Here is an 18,149-nt window from a genome sequence, read left to right on the forward strand (position 1 = left end):
TAAGACGTTCATCACGTGCCAAAAAACTGACCCCAAAGATGCTGGAAAATGTGGAGCAAGAAGCAGCATTAAAAGGAAAAAAGTTTGCCAGAATGTATGAGAAGTGGAAATTTTACATTAGAGGCATTCTTAGAAAGCTAAAACAAGAAAGTATAAAAGGGAACTTGAGTGATATGGTAGAGACGGTAGAAGAATCTGAATCAGAGCTTATGGCAGCATATGTCAACCTGCGGTCGCTCACGACACCTTCGCAGGACATTGTAAGGAACATGGACACGTACTGTGGTCACTAAAGATTTAGTAAAGCTTATAAGAGAACTATCATCTGCAGAAAACTATGATGAAGTTAAAGCAAGAAGGAGAATGAAAAAGCTCTCTATGAGAGACTTTGCTAGGTCCTTAGGTGGAACCACAATTACAAGTGGGACTTAATTCGCTAGCAGAAGTGCCACCCCCATATTAGATTCCTGAAGTACTTCAGCCAAAATAAATGAATTAGCTGAACAACTTTCTGTCAAGAGAGTAGAAATTGAGATGGAAGCTGCCATCAAGGCGCAGCGCCAACTGGTGGCTGAAAAGGAAGCTGAAATCGAGGCACTGCGCCAACAGATGAAAAGTCTGGAAAGGCAAAAAGAAGTTAAGATCATAGTAGTCTTAGGTTCAAATCTGTACAGAAAAGAAAACGGACTCCTATTTTCCTCCATACGCCCAGGAGAATGGAAGGAAATCTCCAGCACTTAGTGAGGAAATAAGTCATTATCTTTCCATCCCTGCTCAGAAAGACAAAGAGAGACCTAGTCCAGTGTTAGGAAAAAGGTGTGTGAACTTACCTTCTATCTCTAACGTAAAAAATGAAGAAGAGGACTCCCCTAATTGAGAACTAAATGAGAAAATAGAACTGGATGATTCTATTCCTAGATGTCATTGCAACGGTCAGAAGAATGTTACAACCATTATCCCAGTAAGACCACAGTCCTCGCTAGACTTCCCGTTCCAGAACCTACTGTATTTTCAGTAAACATACTGAAGTTCATAGAGTGGAAGGCAAGCTTTAAAATGATCATTGAGTCGACAAGTTATTCTACCTTCAGAGATATGTTGGTGGAGAAGCCAAGAAAGTTCTTGAAGGTAACTTCTATAGAAGAGACAAAGAAGCCTACAAGCAAGCTTGGGAAAAATTGAATGCAAGATATAGTCATCCTTTCTTAGTACAAAGAGCCTTTAGAGAGAAACTGAATAACTGGGCTAAAATAGGTCCTAAAGAACACTTCAGACTCCAAAAGTATGGTGACTTCCTGCAAGCATGCAGCAATGCCATCCCACATGTTCAAGGACTGGAAGTACTGAACAACTATCTAGAAAACCACAGGATGTTAACTAAGCTACCTGAAGAAGTGGCTTCTAGGTGAAATAGCTATGTGACAGTTAGATCTAGGTAAGAACTTCCCAAGTTTTAAAGAGTTCTCTGAGTTTGTCAATGAGGAAGCATGGATAGCATGTAATCCAGTAACATCATCTTATGTCTTAAAATCCTTAGAAGAAACACCTGCAAGAGAGATAAGACGAGCCAGAGCAACTAGCTTTGCAACCAACACAGCAGCTAAAGGTCCACATACCTATGAGAGCAAGTCCAAAGTCACTACTGGGATCAGTAGAGAGACAGAACCGACAAATCTTCAGACTACCTTCAAATGTATAGTACAGACCAAAAGTTTGGACACACCTTCTCATTCAAAGAGTTTTCTTTATTTTCATGACTATGAAAATTGTAGATTCACACTGAAGGCATTAAAACTATGAATTAACACATGTGGAATTATATACATAACAAAAAAGTGTTAAACAACTGAAAATAAGTCATATTCTAGGTTCTTCAAAGTAGCCACCTTTTGCTTTGATTACTGCTTTGCACACTCTTGGCATTCTCTTGATGAGCTTCAAGAGGTAGTCACCTGAAATGGTCTTCCAACAGTCTTGAAGGAGTTCCCAGAGATGCTTAGCACTTGTTGGCCCTTTTGTCTTCACTCTGCGGTCCAGCTCACCCCAAACCATCTCAATTGGGTTCAGGTCCAGTGACTGTGGAGGCCAGGTTATCTGGCGCAGCACCCCATCACTCTCCTTCATGGTCAAATAGCCTTTACACAGCCTGGAGGTGTGTTTGGGGTCATTGTCCTGTTGAAAAATAAATGATGGTCCAACTAAACGCAAACCGGATGGAATAGCATGCCGCTGCAAGATGTTGTGGTAGCCATGCTGGTTTAGCATGCCTTCAATTTTGAATAAATCCCCAACAGTGTCACCAGCAAAGCACCCCCACACCATCACACCTCCTCCTCCATGCTTCACGATGGGAACCAGGCATGTAGAGTCCATCTGTTCACCTTTTCTGCGTCGCACAAAGACACGGTGGTTGGAACCAAAGATCTCAAATTTTGACTCATCAGACCAAAGCACAGATTTCCACTGGTCTAATGTCCATTCCTTGTGTTCTTTAGCCCAAACAAGTCTCTTCTGCTTGTTGCCTGTCCTTAGCAGTGGTTTCCTAGCAGATATTCTACCATGAAGGCCTGATTCACACAGTCTCCTCTTAACAGTTGTTCTAGAGATGTGTCTGCTGCTAGAACTCTGTGTGGCATTGACCTGGTCTCTAATCTGAGCTAATGTTAACATGCGATTTCTGAGGCTGGTGACTCAGATGAACTTATCCTCCGCAGCAGAGGTGACTCTTGGTCTTTGAGCCAGTTTCTTTTTAGCGTTGATGGTTTTTGTGACTGCACTTGGGGACACTTTCAAAGTTTTCCCAATTTTTCGGATTGACTCACCTTATTTTCTTAAAGTAATGATGGCCACTCGTTTTTCTTTACTTAGCTGCTTTTTTCTTGCTATAATACAAATTCTAACAGTTAATCAGTAGGACTATCAGCTGTGTATCCACCTGACTTCTCCACAACGCAACTGATGGTCCCAACCCCATTTATAAGGCAAGAAATCCCACTTATTAAACCTGACAGGGCACACCTGTGAAGTGAAAACCATTTCAGGTGACTACCTCTTGAAGCTCATCAAGAGAATGCCAAGATTGTGCAAAGCAGTAATCAAAGCAAAAGGTGGCTACTTTGAAGAACCTAGAATTTGACATATTTTCAGTTGTATACAATTATAGTATATAATTCCACATGTGTTAATTCATAGTTTTGATGCCTTCAGTGTGACTTTACAATTTTCATAGTCATGAAAATAAAGAAAACTCTTTGAATGAGAAGGTGTGTCCAAACTTTTAATGTACTGCATGTTCTGTGGAGAGAACCACTCCATACACAAGTGCTAACAACTGAAGGAAAAGTCCCCAGAAGAAAATAAAAAATTTGTACTGGATAACCAACTGTGTTTCGGATGTCTAAGAAAAGGCCATGTTACTAAGGAGTGTAAGAAAAAATCCACATGCAGCATTTGCAAAGGACACCATCCAGTGCAGTTTCTATGTAAAATTTCTCTCAGGGCGAGTGTCAAAAAAACTCCTCTCCCCCCCCCCCTCCCCTCACAACTGCTCGATGAAATAAGTGTCTCCCCATTGTAAAAAATGTGGAACCACATTGCACGGACGGTCACAGTGACCCACTGTCCCATAGACTCAGGCTCTCACTCACAGCAGGCTTCTTTCAGCACTGCTCCGGGCGGGCGGTAACAGACAGGCAGGCAGTGCGGGCGGCGGTGCTCACCTCACTCACTGTACGTCACGCAGCGCGTGATGTACAGTGAGTGAGCGCCGCCGCTCGCACTGCCTGCCTGTGGGGGGACATTATTTTTAATAAGGATCACTATGGACATTATTTAGAATGGAGGCTGCTGTGGATGTCATTATAACTGTATAATGTCTGATAGGCCTAGTCCTGAGTTATATTACCCTGCCCTGTATAATAATGTACCCTGATACCCCTTAGTTATATTACTCCAGCGGGGTAATATAACTAAGGGGTATCAGGGATGGGTACATTATTATACAGGGCAGGGTAATATAACTCAGCTCAGGACTAGGCCTATCAGACATTATACAGTTATAATGAGTAATGACACCAACAGCAGCCTCCATTCTAAATAATGTCCATAGTGATCCTTATTAAACCTAATGTCCCCCACAGTGACAGTGGCACCCCCGCCCCCCCCCCCCCCTTATCAGATCCGGAATTGCGGACCCGGATCCGCAATTCCGATCCTGAAAAAAAATAGTACATGTCCTATTCTTGTCCCCAATAACGGACAAGAATAGGCATATTCTCTTAGTGCCGGCAATGTGCGGTCCGCAAAATGTAGTATTAATAACTAAACAATTAAATAATACACATATTGCATTGTCTACTTACCACCAGGACAATTAGATGATCTGGTCTCTGGCTGCAGTCTGGCTCTTGGTCTGGCTCTGCGGACTCCCTTGTCCCTCTCTTCTCCCCCCTCTTGTCACTCTCTTCTCCCCCCTCCCTTGTCACTCTCTTCTCCCCCCTCCCTTGTCACTCTATTCTCCCCCCCTCCCTTGTCACTCTCTTCTCCCCCCCCCCTCCCTTGTCACTCTCTTCTCCCCCCCCTCCCTTGTCACTCTCTTCTCCCCCCCTCCCTTGTCACTCTCTTCTCCCCCCCTCCCTTGTCACTCTCTTCTCCCCCCTCCCTTGTCACTCTCTTCTCCCCCCCTCCCTTGTCACTCTCTTCTCCCCCTCCCTTGTCACTCTCTTCTCCCCCTCCCTTGTCACTCTCATTCTACTCCCCCCACCCCCCTTGTCACTCTCATTCTACACCCCCCCACCCCCCTTGTCACTCTCATTCTACACCCCCCCACCCCCCTTGTCACTGTCATTCTACTCCCCCCACCCCCCCTGTCACTGTCATTCTACTCCCCCCACCCCCCCTGTCACTGTCATTCTACTCCCCCCACCCCCCCTGTCACTGTCATTCTACTCCCCCCACCCCCCCCGTCACTGTCATTCTACTCCCCCCACCCCCTTGTCAATGTCACCTCTAATGTAGCGTGGCCGAGCTCTGTTCGGTCCGGCCTGGGGTACAGGAGCTTTTGTTTCCTGTACTCGGCTGACAGGAAGTTCTCACTTAGTGTGCACTTCCTTTCAGTCCGGCCGGGTACAGGAAACAAATGCTCCTGTACCCCGGGCCGGACCGAACAGAGCTCGGCCACGCTACATTAACAACTCAGCAGTCTGCAGCGCAGGCAGGCTGCGCAGCACTGAGCCGGCCGCTCAGGATTCTCAGCATGAGGGGCGCCGCCGGCCGGCCGCCCGATCCTTTGCCTACAGAACGAAATTTTTTTTTTTTTTACCTCAACGGGCGCCCCCTGCTTCTGATAGCGCCCCGGGCGGCCGCCCGTCCCGCCCGCCCCTAGAAACGGCCCTGACACCATCCTACACCACTACATGGAGAACATCCAAAGAAAGATAAAACATCAATACCTAAAGATACTGAGGAAGGAAAGAAAGTATCGGTATTCTCTTGAAGAGCAAGGGAAGGAGAAAGCAACGGCCCATCAATGGTTGTACCAGGGTGCATTTCAAATCCAAAAGGAGGAATAAGAAGGTATGCGCCTATGCGCTACTGGATGCCCAGAGTGACGTCACCTTCATTGATCAAGAAATCTGCAAGAAATTACAAGTAACTTCCGAACCAGTGAAGCTCAAACTCACCACAATGACAGGGAGAGACACAGTAGTGAACAGTCAAAGGACTGAAAGTTAGAGGACTTCATTCAAACTTCACATTAGATCTACCTCCAGCTTATACAAAAGACGATATACCTCTAGATCGAGATTGCATAACTACCTGTGAAACAGCCAATAAATGGGAACACCTATCTGTCATATCTCGTGAAATGTCCCCGCTGAAGGAGTTTGGTGTTAGACTGTTGATAGGCTATGATTGTCCCGAAGCCTTGGTACCACGAAAGGTAATCACAGGAGGAAAGGGTGAACCCTACTCTGTTCAAACTGATCTGGGATGGGGTGTTGTTGGAGGAAAACAGCAGATCGCAAATTCAAGACAGATGACAGGATTGTGTCATCGAATATCTGTCCAAGAGTTACCAACTGTAAGTCCAGTAAAAGTAATCAAGATCCTTGAATCCGACTTTGCAGACATAAGTTCTAAAGAAAAGAGTGTATCCCAAGAAGATAAAGTTCGTACACACTCTAGAAGAAAGTATCCAGCAGAATCAACAAGGTCATCTTGAAATGTCCTTACCTTTTAGAGAACGACCTCGTCTGCCAAATAACAGAAATCTTGCCCTAGCAAGATTAAAATGTTTGAAGAAAAGGATGGTAAGAGATCCCAAACTGAAGAATGCTTATTTGAAATTCATGGAAGGAATCCTTGAAGAAGGACATGCAGAGAAAGTTAATAACCAACCTAAAGAAGGAGAAGTGTGGTACATCCCACATCAAGGTGTTTACCACTCAAAGAAACCAGATAAGATTAGAGTGGTATTTGACTGCTTAGCAAAGTACGATGGTGTTGCATTGAACGGCCATCTACTAAAAGGACCAGATCTCACAAACACTCTTCCTGGAGTACTCTGTAGATTCAGAAAGTATCACGTAGCGGTCATGTGTGACGTTGAAAAGATGTTCCACCAGTTTCATGTGAAGAATGAAGATAGAGACTTCCTGAGGTTTCTATGGTGGGAGGATGGAGATACATATTCAGAGCCAGCAGAATACAGAATGAAAGTACACTTGTTTGGAGCAGCATCGTCTCCAGGTTTCGCCAATTATGGTATAAAGTACCTGGCCAATCAGAATGAAAAGGATTGCCCATCAGCAGCAAATTTTCAGAAGAAAAACTTTTATGTTGATGATGGTCTTATAAGTCTAGAGTCCACAGAATCTGCAATCAAACTAGTGAAAGAAAGCTAAGAGTTATGCGCAAGAAGAAATCTGCGCCTTCACAAATTTATCTCAAACAACAGAGAGGTACTGGAATCCATCGGTGACTCTGAACGTGCAGCGACAATGAAGAATGTAGATCTCAATTATAATCATCTTCCAGTTCAGAACGTACTTGGATTGGGATGGAATGTAGAGAACGACAAGTTCTTCTTTGAAGTATCTATTGAAGAGAAAGTTGCAACTAGACGTACCATTCTTTCTGCAGTGGCTTCTATATATGATCCATTGGGATTCTTGGCCCCAGTAATTCTCAGAGCAAAAGAAATACTACAAGAATTGTGCAGACAGATGTTGGGATGGGACGAGCCCATACCTGAAAATTTGAGGCCAAGGTGGGAGAGTTGGATAAGAGACTTGCAAAACTTAAGAGAAGTTCGGATACCCAGATGTTTTGTACCTCATGATTTCGGAAAGTACAAGAAAATAGAACTTCATCACTTTTCAGATACCAGTAGTTATGGTTATGGTCAGTGCTCCTACATCAGAGTGATAGGAGAAGAAAAGATACACTGTGCCCCTGTAAGGCTACTTTCACACTGGTGTTTCTTGGTCCACTTGTGAGATACGTTTCAGGGCTCTCACTAGCGGCCCAAAACGGATCAGTTCAGCCCCAATGCATTCTGAATGGATAAGGATCTGTTCAGAATGCATCAGTTTGGCTCCATTGCGCCCTCCATTCCGCTCTGGAGTCGGACACCAAAACGCTGCTTGCAGCATTTTGGTGTCCGCCTGACGATGCAGAGCCAAATGGATCCGTCCTGACTTACAATGTAAGTCAATTGGGACGGATCCCTTTTTACTGACACAATATGGTGCAATTGAAAACGGATCTGTCCCCCATTGACTTTCAATGTAAGTCAGGACGGATCCGTTTTGACTTAGACTTTTTTTGGAAAGAATAATGCAAACGGATCCGTTCTGAACAGGTACAAGCGTTTGCATTATCGGTGCGGATCCATCTGTGCAGATAGAAGACAGATCCGCCCCGAACGCAGGTGTGAAAGTAGCCTAATGGGGAAGGCCAGAGTTGCACCTACCAGTATTCAGACAATACCAAGACTTGAACTGACAGCAGCTGTTGTTTCAGCATCAGTAAGCAAGTTTCTGAGAGAAGAATTGGAGTTGAAAATAGATGAAGAATATTTTTGGACAGACTCACAAGTTGTCCTAGGATACATAAACAACGAAGCTCGAAGATTCCATATCTTTGTCGCCAACAGAGTTGAGAAAATTTGGAAAATAACAAATCCAGAACATTGGCATCACATTTACACAAAGCATAACCCAGAAGATCATGCTATAAGAGGCCTGAATGTAACAGAATAGAAAAATTCTAATTGGTTCACAGGCGCAGAGTTCCTTTGGGAAAAAGAAATCACGCCCAGTAGAGATTACACAGAATTGTCTATGGGTGATCCAGAAGTAAAAGTTGTACAAACATTGAGCACTGCTGCCAAGTGTCAAGATGAAAAGACTAGCCAGATGTTCAAAATGGAATACGGTTATAAATGTAGTAGCTCGAATTCAACGTTTGGAAAAGGAATCAGAAAGAAGGAATTGTTTAATGTAGAAGAAAGAATGAAAGCCGAAGAAACAGTCATAAGACTCATTCAACAGAGATTCTACAGTGAAAAGTTGAAGAGACTTAGTCAAGAACCGAAAAGGCTTCCAAACAACAACCCATTGTACAAGCTTAATCTTTTTCTGCAGGAGGGTATATTGAAGGTGGGAGGGAGACTGGAAAATGCATAGTTACCTAGCAGAGTGAAGCATCCAGCAATTCTATCCAAAAACTCTACCTTCACAAGATTGATAATTGATCACTACCACAACATATCCTTGCGTCAAGGAAGAAGCTTTACCCAAAGCTGTTTGAGAGAAGGTGGTTACTGGATTGTGAAAGGAAGCAGATATAGCAAAGTGAATAAATAAGTAAATATAATAATAATCTACACAAGTAAATGTGTAGTCTGCAGAAAGGCACGTAGACCTACAGAAGAACAAAGAATGGCATATTTACTGGCAGATCGTGTAAACCCATCACCACCATTTCTTTATAGCGGAATGGATTGTTTTGGCCAATTCATCACCAAACAGAACCGCAAGGAGTACAAGAGATATGGACTAATATTTCACCTGGAAATGTTAGAGGATATGTCAACTGACGCATTCATCACGCCTTGAGATGTTTCATAGCCATTAGAGATACTGTCAGCTTAGATCTGACCAAGGATCTAATTTTGTCGGAGCGAAGAATGAATTGAAGAAAGCTCTAAAAGAGATTGATAAAGAAAAAGTAACTGAGTATTTGTTAGAGAAAAAGTGTGATTTTCATATGAATGCTCCACATGCAAGCCATACAGGTGAAGTTTGGAAAAGACAAATCAGAACTGTAAGAAATGTGTTAAATTCAGTGTTGAAAAAGAACGCCGGAAGAATAGATGATGCTTCACTTAGGACCTTATTCTATGAAGTAATGTCTATTGTTAACAGTCGACCACTTACAACCATCTACTTCACCTTAAGTCTGAATACATATAGCCACCGCCTGGCAGGTTCACCGAAGAGGATTTATATGCTAAAAGGAGATGACGAAGAGTTCAATATCTATCAGAACAGCTTTGGAATAGATGGAGGAAAGAGAACTTAGCCAATCTGATGCTAAGAAGTAAATGGCAAACACCCAGAAGAAATGTCCAAGTTGGTGACATAGTGTTAGTGAAAGAAGAAGATTTACCTAGAAGTCAATGGAAATTAGCCAAAGTTCTAGAAGTTCAAAAAGATGAAGACAAACCAGTAAGAAGAGTGTTGTTACAAATAGAAAACTCAAAACTTGACAAAAAGGAAAACGTCTCACTGCTTCATTCAAGTTGGAACATCCTATACAGAAGTTAGTTGTTTTACTTGAGAGTGATGAAAGACACTTGAGAGTTGGGAACATGATGGAAAATTCATCAAATTCATGTTTAAGTCCTACTACTTAGAACATAGAATTATAGGTAATTTTGGTGGGAGTGTAGCTGGCCAGCTAAGACCTGTCCCAGGTTGCTAACATAGCTTATATGTTTATACAGCTAAACCTGCCAATAACCTTAATACAGTTCCTATGTTTGTGTGTTAAAGACAAAAGCAGAGTTATTTATAGTGACTTCATGTTTGGATGTCATATAACTGTTATATATATTGTGTTCACAGAAGCAGAAAAGATAATATGCCTTTAATATTCATTATATGGATGTGAGGTAAGCTCAATGACACAGCAGAAACAACAGAAAGCATAGAGTTAAACTGTTATAGCTGGGCAGGAGTCTAGACCAATCACAGACAGCCTCAGACACAGCAGGAGTCTCTCCACAGCCAGCCTCACACACAGCCTCTATGGGAAATTCCCTAGCAGGAGCTGCTATAAATTATTATTCACAAGAGAGAGAAGCTGAACAGACATTCACTCCACTAAGAGCTGTGTGTTATGGAAGCAGAGAGGTCAAAATAGGTATTTAAAACAGGTAGTTATACAATGTTCCTACTGTTAATATAGTCACTAGAACTGTATACTGAACCAGTTATACGTGTGTTTACTTACAGTTCCACTAATTGCAACCATTCAAATTCAATTGCAGACTACAAAGTTCACAATCCAAATTCAAATTCCATATTGCAATCCAAATTGCATACAACCATACCAGATCATACTCAACCAATCTGCAATTAGTTATTGCTAACTGCATATTGCAAATTGCGACCAAATTCAGCAAGTGAACTATTAGTTAGACCTCATTTACCTCTCAGAGAGATCATAAAGTGCTTAAATAACTTAAAGTGAGAGTACAGATACTGAAGAGAGAAATATATCCACCATTTTATGTTGAATGACAAGATTAAACAGTTGAACCACCATCTTATGCATACCACCATTTTGTGATATCTTTTCAACACGTGTTTTGTATATGGACTATCTGCTGGGGTGGTGGCAGTGTTTTATATGAAGAAAAGTTGAAGTTAATAAAGAAGTTATTTCAAGCATTTGCTGTGCTCTTTAAACCTACTGTTTCCATAGAATGTCGCTAGAGGAATTACAGAGTAATAGACAGTCTGGTTAGACTAAAAGTCAGAGATATCAAAATTCTTCTAATGCCACAGCGCAAAAGGCTGCGCCTGCCACATTGTGGTACCCCTTTTCTCTATCTAAAGTCTCTCTGCAGAACCTTAGGCATACAATTGAGGATTTGGGTATATGTTCTGTAATTCCTGGGTTTAGGGGTACAGAATTAAGATGTATCTGGCCAAGTCATGGAAGGGAGCATTAGCAATGTTCCTTCTAACTGCAACAAAGTCCCTTCTCTGTCACAAATGGGCACAATACCCTTCTGACTGATTCCAATGCACAGCCTTATATGATGCAGATTTATAGTGTGGCACGAGCGGCAGTATTTTGTGCTGCATTGTGGTATTTGGTTCTGCTGGGGCGGTATTTGGTTCTGCACTACAGTATTGCTGGCCCCGCCTACTTCTGTTGTCTCTGACTACATGCTTTGCCCTGCCTTCTGGTAATTTGTAGCCAGCTACAACATGGGGCCACTTTTAGTTTTTTTCTAGGGCCACTTTATGTTCACAGTCCTCCTCGGGTGATGTAGACCATCATTTATACTATTACGGTTACCATTCTTCAGTATTGTCCTCTTCTGATAGCCATGAAACAAATAAGGTTGGACTAGGTTGTAGGATTAGATAAGCATAGCTGCTTTCTTCCAGAAACAGCGCCACACCTGCCTATAGGCTTTGTCTGGCATTGCATCTCAGCTCAATGGAAGTAAATGGAGCTGAGCTGTACTATCATTCAGAGCCTGTGGACAGAAGAGAGCATTATTTGGGGTCCACGAATAAGGTCTCCATGGATTCCCTCACAGATGGGGCCCTTGTGCTCTATGTAGTATCAAAATCCCATGATGTACTTGACACAGAATTCAGTTGGGTCCCCTTTAACAGAACTCATGATAGAGCACGGATAGACTAAACATAGTCCTGATCTTTGAGGCACTGTCCCCTTCATTGGGCGTTCCCGGAGGGCAAATTTTTCCTTATTAAGTCCAACCAATGATTTTGTATGAACCTGTGTATATGACATGCTAGAAGATGACTGTAGGCAGAATTCCCCTTAAAGTAAAGTCACCCAGGTCCCTCAATAGCATGGTGCCTATATATGTAGGTTCTGTAAGTTTTTGCATGACATGAGAAGTTTGTGTTTCACACTTGTTCCCACTTCCCACATGGCCCCCACCCCGAACCACAGGTACTTAACATTCTTTTTTTTACTTTCCGGCGATGCAGTACAAGGGCACAAACCACAAATGTCACATATGGTTAGACAAAGGGCTGATATGGTAAAGCTAGTTTTTTGCTGCAGCAAGTCATGTATGCATGTGGAATATAAATTTAGTTTAAATTAACTAGATTTATCATTTAAAGGGCATCTGTCTGGAAGATAAATCCTATAAAACCAGGCATACTGTCTGGTAGGATTCATCCTGCCGATTAAAATGATACCTGTCTTGTGAAAATCGACTGTGGTGTTCCTGGAGGAAAAAAACCTTTTAGTGTTTATGCATATGAGGGCTTCAGTACAAGGGGTGTGGTCAGCACTGAGAGGCTAGGATCCGCCCCTTTAACCATATATGCATAAAGAATAAAGTCGTTTTTCTCAGGAACGACACAGCCGATTTTCACCGGACAAGTATCATTTTAATCAGCATGATCAACCCTTCGAGGCAGTATGGCTGGTTTAATATGGTTGATCCAACTGACAGGTACTCTTTAAAGGAGGGCAAAATTGATATTAAAGGGTCTCCTTACAGACAACCCCTCTAATCTGATTGCCTGGGAACATTATGGGCACTGCAGGGAAAATGTGCTATTACATGGCTATTCGGAGGTAGTACATACAACAGCTAGGACCCAGATGATATGGGGTCGGGCAGATGAACTTTATTTTATGTCTGTAGCTAAGGTTTTTAGCTACTATAGTAAGGGTACTTTCACACTTGCGGCAGAGGATTCCGGCAGGCAGTTCCGTCGCCAGAACTGCCTACCGGACCCGGCATTCTGGATAGCAAACGGACGGCATTTGGAAAAATGGATCCGGTATTTTATTTTTATTTTTTTAAGATTTGAAGGTCTGCGCATGCGCTGACCGGAAAAACGGATCCGTCAATGCGGCAATTTTAATACCGGATCCGGCACTAATACATTTCCACGGAGATTAATGCAGGATCCGGCATGTGTTCAGGATTTTTGGCCGGAGAGAAAAATATAGCATGCTGCGGTATTTTCTGCGGCCCAAAAAAACGTAAGAGGGACTGAACTGATGCATCCTGAACGGATTGCTCTCCATTCAGAATGCATTAGGATAAAACTGATCATTTTTTTTCCAGTATTGTGCCCCTAGGACGGAACTCAATACCAGAAAAGAAAAACGCTAGTGTGAAAGTACCCTAAAGACACACAGGTCAGGGCTACAAGGGTATTTTTCCAAAATTACAAGTACACATAAAAAGAAGAAGTTCATCAGATTAAGAGATTCTTACCGATACTAAGGATCCTCTGTGCATTTGTGCTCTTAGGTTATCTCTTGAAGGGGAATTTCAGCCACATTTATCTTCAGACATATCATGTAGACATTCGTGCTGTCTGGAAAATAAATTTAGTTAGAATCCCTCTATACGTGACATAAGTAACCACATATTGTCTCAATATATTTATTTGTCCTTAAAGGGCTGCTGCCACGAAAAACATTCTTCTTTTTATTTAAACCAGCAGCTGGATCTGAATACTTTTCTAACTGCATGCAGTATAGCCACACTGAGCCATTCAATAAAATCTATCTGTCTAGCGCCACCTGCTGTTTGTGTGCCGTTTTCCTTTTTTTTTGTCCACCTCACTGAGGTGGTCGCACACGCTCAGTTTAAATCGTCAACTCTCACAAGCCATATGTTCTGTTAGAAGCAGTTACAGGGAAAAAGCTACAGCAGAAGGGATGCTAGCCTGAAGAAATCTACCAGAACAATAGCAGCAATGAATGGGGAGATCTCTGGATCCATGTGAGGTCCAGGGCTGGTTCTGGCTTTGTTAGAAAGATATTGTCATGTCCTAGATGATGTCTGATTTTTATTTTTTACATCAGTCATGGGATAACCCCTTTAAAATGAGACTTTTCTTTTGCATAGGTTCCCCTAATGATAACTAGGATTCTTATATTCCCTGCAGTTCCACCACAGGAAAAATTAAGAATTACACAGATCTCACTGAAACCAATACAATTCCTATGTAGTTTATGGATGTGCTGTGTCCTCCAGAGTGAGAGACACTCTTTCTAGATGATCTATTCCTTGACTAATAGATGAGGGTCCTATTAAATACCCTAAGGCTGGGTTCACACTAACGCTATCTAGAGACGGACTGGGAATTTAAAGTGGTCACCAGAAAAAAACAAAAAAAATAAAAGTGGCCCCATGTTGTAGGTGGGTCCAAACTGACAAAAGGCGGGGTAACCGAAGTAAGCAATACTGTACTGCAGAACACAATATCGTCCCAGGAGAACCAAATACCACAGTGCAGAACAATATACCGCCCCAGCAGAATCAAATACCACAGTGCAGCACAATATACTGCCCCAGCAGATCCATATACCACAGTGCAGCACAAGATACCGTCCCGGCAGAACCAAATACCACAGTGCAGCACAATATACTGCCCCAGCAGATCCATATACCACAGTGCAGCACAATATACTGCCCCAGCAGATCCATATACCACAGTGCAGAACAATATACTGCCCCAGCAGATCCATATACCACAGTGCAGCACAATATACTGCCCCAGCAGATCCATATACCACAGTGCAGCACAATATACCGCCCCAGCAGAACCAAGTACCACAGTGCAGCACAATATACTGCCCCAGCAGAACCAAATACCACAGTGCAGCACAATATACTGCCCCAGCAGATCCATATATCACAGTGCAGCACAATATACTGCCCCAGCAGAACCATATACAACAGTGCAGCACAATATACTGCCCCAGCAGAACCAAATACCACAGTGCAGCACAATATACCGCCCCAGCAGAACCAAATATCACAGTGCAGCACAATATACTGGCCCAGCAGAACCAAATACCACAGTGCAGCACAATATAATGCCCCAGCAGAACCACATACCACAGTGCAGCACAATATACTGCCCCAGCAGATCCATATACCACAGTGCAGCACAATATAATGCCCCAGCAGAACCAAATACCACAGTGCAGCACAATATACTGCCCCAGCAGAACCAAATACCACAGTGCAGCACAATATACTGCCCCAGCAGAACCATATACCACAGTGCAGCACAATATACTGCCCCAGCAGAACCAAATACCACAGTGCAGCACAATATACTGCCCCAGGAGAACCAAACACCACAGTGCAGCACAATATACTGCCCCAGCAGAACCAAACACCACAGTGCAGCACAATATACTGCCCCAGCAGATCCATATACCACAGTGCAGCACAATATACTGCCCCAGCAGAACCACATACCACAGTGAAGCACAATATACCGCCCCAGCAGAACCAAATACCAAAGTGCAGCACAATATACTCCCCCAGCAGAACCAAATACAACAGTACAGCACAATATACTGCCCCAGCAGAACTAAATACCACAGTGCAGCAAAATATACTGCCTCTGAACCAGTTGAATTCTGGAGGACTCTTGCGACCACTGGTCAGGTGCATAAGTGCCTTATGGACCTACAATAATTAATACTGAGAGCATAGGATCTTTATGTACCTGTCTGGCAGCCCCCTGGACATCAGCCCAACAGGAACTTTCCCTGTAGGGTCTATGGCTAGTCCGCCAATGGCGCTATCAACAGAGCAGAATGACTGAAATAAGGCACCGGATGGCACTGAACAGACCCAATGTCTATAATAGGCTCCATTCCATTCCTTTTGGGAGTCCGCTCTTTCAGTGTTAAAAATAAATAAAAAATGTCTGACTTTTTTATCCACTGGGTTTGTAGGAATGTGCAGCATAGGCCTTGAATGGAGGCTCTAAGGCACATGTGGACTTAGCCTGATAAGGATCAGACAATCCTTTTAAAGGGGTTACCTACGCACTGGAAAGTAGAGGGGTTAAGCCCTTTAAATGGGCTATTCACAAGAAGATTTGGCATGTGATCTCACCAACGTGCCAATATTTTTGGGCATGACTGTCACTAGTGAGGCACACAAAGCAAGATACCGACAACACTCTTCTATTAAGTATGAATTTCAGAAACATGGGAAGGTGTCAGAGTACTTGCTGTGTGTTACTCCATATATACACATGGGCTTGATAGTGAATTTATCGTCTTGTAATGACCAGAATGAGATGAGTCAGTTCTGTCCATCACTCATCACTTCCTCTTTTTAGACATTTCACTGTGAAAACAATAATATGCAGGAAAAGGAAATCCAATGTCTTCCTTCTCACCCTAAGAGACCCCCGAGCACAGATTCCTTCTCAATAAAGAAGACAAACTGTGAGTATATGACAAAAAAAAAATATACCGCACCAAGAAGGAGCTGTTGGAATTGAATAAAACTCTCTATGTGTGAGTGTAATAATGATATACACTCCTCAACACTGAAATTGCAGCACCAAGATGAACAAGTCGTAAGGTTTGGCAAATAGAGGAAGTAGCAGGTGTCGCTAAGATCTGCACCTAGCTCCATTCTCCAACAGATGATCACATTTTCAAGCACCTAGCTCCATTCTGCGACATGTGGCAGTGGCATAAAAGCCAGATTGAAAGCAGAGTTTTTTAGCCACATGAATCCTCAAAATCAGATCCTGTAGGATGACTGTGCAATGCCTACTGTTTGTGGACATGCCAGTTGTCACCACTGAGAGGGGCAGAATCCTTGATCTGAGAGACCTTGGTTTATCGCTCCAGCAGATCACTACACGCCTAGTGCAATAGGCGCCTCCCCCTAGGGCCCTATATACCGCGTCCCAGGTGTAGTAAATGCAGAGTGGTATGTTGCTGCCTAAAATGTCTCTTTATGTGTGTCACGGTGCTCCTACCTGAATACTGCTGGACCCCAGGCTTCGGCTCTGAAGCAATAAATAGGGGGAATAATTCAGGAATAAAAGAATAACTTGAGTCCAGACCTCGAGATGAAGTGCAATGGCAGCTTTACTTGAATAAACGTTTCTCCAAAACGGTTTACAGACTTTGTCTTGGTTCCAGCAGGCTTTAGCATGAAACGGGCAGGCAAACTTCACTCTGCTATATCTGTTTCTCTCTGACTCTGTTGTACTGACAGGCTGGCTGTATAACTCAGCTTCTTCTGTATGCTGCACTACACTTTGTAGTCTGACTCTAGGTTATGTCAGGGAACGTAACTCCTGGCTCCTGAGGCTGCAAGCTTTGGCCTCCATGGCCAAAAGAGCTTAGGGTATTCTGGCTGGCGTGGGCACGTCCAGCAGAGACGTGCCCCTGCATACCCTTCCCCTAGCTGGGGGTAAGCTAGACTGACTAGAACTTCTACTCCACCCTTCCTGCAGGAAGTAGGACTCACCCACCTCTCTCCTTAGGGGGGGTTAGAATGAAATGGAAGGTTCCATTCTATCTAAATATAGCTCTGCCGTGTTTTCTGCCACCTGCTGATGAACCAGGTGCATTACATGAATAGTTACATGACAGTAGAAATGCACAGTGTGGAGACCTGGAATAATTGCATAAGATGACATGAGGTTAGACCAATAAAGACAGTAGCCAGGTGCAGAAGTGGTAAAACCACTCTGGGGTGTTACACTAGGTTGAGATTTCAGCACTATTCAACATTGTGTGTTCTGGTGGTTGGGAGAACAACGAAGAACTGGAATGACAGGAAGAGGTGCACAGAGGTGAACTTCTGCACAGACAGATCATCTCATTAGAAAAATGGCACGTAGTGATCCATTCTGTACTGCAAGTATCATTGGACGTCACATGCCAAGCCTAGGCTACAAGCGGTGTGATTATTATCGGTGTATAGTGTATTTTTTTCACTCCATAAGACTCAAAAGTGGGGAAAATGGCAGTGTGTCTTATGGAGCGAATACTAGTGAGCGATTCCATTATAGAAGCAGTCATTAGTATACTCACTGCTCCCTGGTCTTCTTCCGGGTGTCACT

General features: G+C 43.2%; 1 protein-coding gene across 1 annotated transcript in view; it reads right to left on the minus strand.

Moving 5' to 3' along the window:
- The window catches only part of LOC122929295 (sphingosine 1-phosphate receptor 1-like), a 39,622-nt gene that overhangs the window by 12,098 nt on the left and 9,375 nt on the right, over nucleotides 1–18,149 (minus strand). Inside the window, exon 2 of the mRNA XM_044282812.1 lies at nucleotides 13,520–13,622. The gene's annotated coding sequence lies outside the window, so the exon portion shown is untranslated. The remainder of the gene's footprint in view (nucleotides 1–13,519; nucleotides 13,623–18,149) is intronic.

The sequence above is a fragment of the Bufo gargarizans genome, chromosome 2 (assembly GCF_014858855.1).
Source record: "Bufo gargarizans isolate SCDJY-AF-19 chromosome 2, ASM1485885v1, whole genome shotgun sequence".
Lineage (NCBI taxonomy): Eukaryota > Metazoa > Chordata > Amphibia > Anura > Bufonidae > Bufo > Bufo gargarizans.